Below are 3607 nucleotides of genomic sequence, written 5' to 3'. Positions count from 1 at the left end.
CAATTTCTACATTGCTCTGTGCCTCAGTCTCTCTAGTGGTAAATAGCTCTGGACTCCTTTGTGATACAGAATGGGCCTTTGATTATCCTCAGGGCCCAGCTGGTTGCTCTGCAGCTGCATTTGGAGCCGATGCTCTGAAGGGAGCAGCTCTGACCACACTGTGATTGATGCCGTGCTGCCTGATGGTGCTTCCCATGCAGATGTGTTCTCAGAAAATAAGGTCAGTTGCCACCGGGGAAACTACAGCTTGAATTGATTTAATTCATTTATTGACTGGTGAGTGCATTCATCTCGGGGTGCTAACATCTGTTAGGCACTGAGCTGCTGTGTGAGACAAGATGTAGTTGTGTCCTGTTTCTGTGGGTGTCTGTACAAGCAGGTAGGTGTGCAGTGGAGGGGTTGCTAAGTAAACAGAAGTGTGAATGTAGTCTGCCTTCCAGTAAGGCTCAGGAGCTGGCCTGGCATTCTGAGCTCTAAATCAGTACTGTTGCTGCATACTTTGCTGAGATCTCTGTCATAATGGACATGGCCTCAAGGCTATTTTCCTGTGTGTGTATGCATTCTTCTGTTCAGTTTGATTTGTATTCATCTTCACACCAATTAATGTTGCTCTGACAATGTCTGTGGGTGCGTAAGGAGTTAATGGTGCACGGAGAGTTGAATCCAATGATACTTGATGGTGCACGGAGAGTTGAATCCAATGATACTTGGGACTCTCTTCCAACTTGGGATATTCTGTGATTCTCTACTAGAGACGACTGGGTCTTTGCTGCCTGATTATACAGCTACATGCTGCTTTCTCAGGCCACAAGCTCTTTCTGCTGTCACGTATGCTGGAGGAAGTTTTCAGCTGGTGTAAGTTGTCATAGCTCCTTTAACCTTAGTGGATTTGGAAGACATTCTATTGGTCAAATTTCTGCCTGTGACATTTTATAGAAAGTATAATATTAATTTTATATTAAGTCTAAATAAATGGACTGGTTTTCAAAACTTCTCAAGTGATTTATAAAGCCAAGCTTTTCTGAGAGTGGTTGGGACTGAAGGGGTGCCCAGGGGTCGGTGAGTACTGAGGTGTGTGGCTAACCCAGGCCAAGCTGTTTCACCAACAGGCTGGTATATTGCCTATTAAAAATTTTGCAGACAAGCCTCTATGTTTTTTTGTTTGTTTGTTTGTTTGTTTGTTTTCTTCACAATTCTGTAATTTTGTAGTTTTACTCTTGCTTACTTGTTTTGGAAAATACCTCCTGAATATCCTAAGTTGTTTTGAAAATTGTGCCCAAGACAGCCAAACATACTCTGAGAAAACCTTCTTGTATGAAGAGAAGAACTAGGATTAGAAAATGGTGTAAGAGTTGTCTCTGGAAGGGACAGTGCAAAGTGTAAGACAGCAGTGGAAGAGATGTGGAGAGGCTACAGTGCTGCACAGAGAAACAATGGAACACAGCAGCATCCCCTCGCTGCTGCCCTGCCCTGCAAGCCATCTGTGTACAGGGAGCTGTGCTCACAGCATTGAGTCCATGCATGCCCATGCAGAACTCCAGCTACAGCATGTATAAACTTTAGTTAGCAAACCACAGGGGATTTTGCTGGTATTTGAGTATGGTCAACAGGTCATGCTGTGTTTGTGATTATTGTTAGCTTTGTTAGAAAAGCAAAACTGTTGCGACTTAGTTTGAGTAACACCCTGCCAGCTTAATATCTTACATGAAATCCACCGTGAAAAGTAGTTCAAAGTTCCGTGTATGCTTGTGTATGCTTCTGTGTTTGAAAAACTATTAAACCTCTTTGATGTAGTGACAGAAGGTTAGCATATCTGCAGAGAGAGTGAAACTGCAGGTGTTTTAGCAATAGATTAGTTGATGCTAAAAGCTAAAGGTCTCCTCTATATGCTTTAACCTCCTAAAGCAAGTTGGGAGTTAGAATATCTAATCTAAAAAGGTTGGAATGAGTGCTTAAACAGCCTGAAGGCAAGGGCTAGGAGTTTCCAAAGGTGATGAGGAAAAAGTAGATTCTGCTGTGCCAGCAAACAAAAGTTGCAGACAACAGAACTTGCTACAGAGAAGTGTAGCTTGTGCTCCAGCTCCCAGAGGCAGTGAGTCGTTGCACATACAACTCTTACATCCAAGGAGAAATGAGCAGATTTACAGGTTTAAACCCTACAAAGTGCTGATGCTGATGTGACATGTAGTGATGTCAATGAGTTGTGCACAAGATCTGTTCAAATAATATCCAGAGAAGGCTATTTAATGTTTTCTGATACAGCTTGAGCTGTCCTCCTGAACTTACTGTTCCACCTATGCTTATGAAGTCCTCAATTCACCTACTCTATAGAAACCAGATATTCAGTTAATCCTGAACGTGTTGCTCTTGAGGTCATGGAACTCATCAACGGTAGTGAGAGCTCTTAGGCTACTCTTGTGCCTCCTTTGGAATCTGAATCTCAGGACAGCAAAATAAATATCAATTTGTTACGTTTGATTTGACCTGAGTTCGTTGCACGTTGCACTAAGATTTCATGAGAAGTAGGTGGTGGTTTTTTTTCCTGCTGAATTGGGTCACATTTCCCTTGTCATGCATAATCCTTTATTATACCAGCAGAATTATTATACAGAGTATATTTAATTTTCCACACATAATGTAGACAAGCGCTCACAACAACTTATGATGGCTCTTAGGAAAGTAAATATTTAATTTTTGAACACATACATTTGTTCTTTGTTAGTAGATACAGAACTAATTATTCCCTGAGTATTGTAACAAAGTTAAAGCAGCACAGTCATTGTGACTTGTAAAATGCATATGCAGCTGCAACAAGGGAGGAGAAAAATTTCATTATGGAAGGGCAATGTTTTTTCTAAACTCCTGCAATAAAGCAATGAAGGAGACGCAATGTATAGGAGGAATTCTTACAAGAATCTAGGTATGGGAAGTTAAATTTGGTGAAGAGCCACTACATGACTTAGAACAGCCTTTGCTAATGCTGCAATGAATATTTCCATTTGGATACAAGTGAGTTATTAAGCATGCAGTAGTAGACTTTCTTATATAAACAGTAGACTGTTTATATAGTCATCACAATATAGAGAGTTTTTGAAGTGTCTAGAACTCAGGATGCTATCTATATAAGCAGAAACAGAGTAAAATAGCTCACTGTATCTGCTGGTGTCTCATAAAATACAAAATGAATGACTACAAGAAGTGTTCTTATCTGAAGAAAAATGTGATTCCCATCTGTGTCATAAATTTTGCTAACAGAATCTCAGTCAGGAATATTGGTTATAGATTTCAAGTCCCCCACTCAACAGCAGCAACTTATCTTCCTTCCTTGCTAGTAAAATCATGTTAATCAGTTCCATCCCAGTGCTGATGCTGACATCCTGATTCCTGGTGTTGTGCTTTACATATCTGGACCATCTTCAAGGTCATTGCAGCCAGTAAAAACTCTTGTTCATGTCAGCTGGGATTTGGGTTTTCCTTGTCCTCTAGTAGGATTGTAAAGAATGTAGGGTGGTGGTACAAAACAGCATAACACTTGTGAGTTTGCATATATACACAAAAATCTTATATTTACTCCTTTTTTTCTTCTTTTTTTTTTCTTTCTTCTTTT

Source organism: Meleagris gallopavo, chromosome 16 (genome assembly GCF_000146605.3).
Source record: "Meleagris gallopavo isolate NT-WF06-2002-E0010 breed Aviagen turkey brand Nicholas breeding stock chromosome 16, Turkey_5.1, whole genome shotgun sequence".
NCBI lineage: Eukaryota > Metazoa > Chordata > Aves > Galliformes > Phasianidae > Meleagris > Meleagris gallopavo.
The sequence above is the reverse complement of the archived record's forward strand: the minus strand, read 5'-3'. Positions refer to the sequence as shown.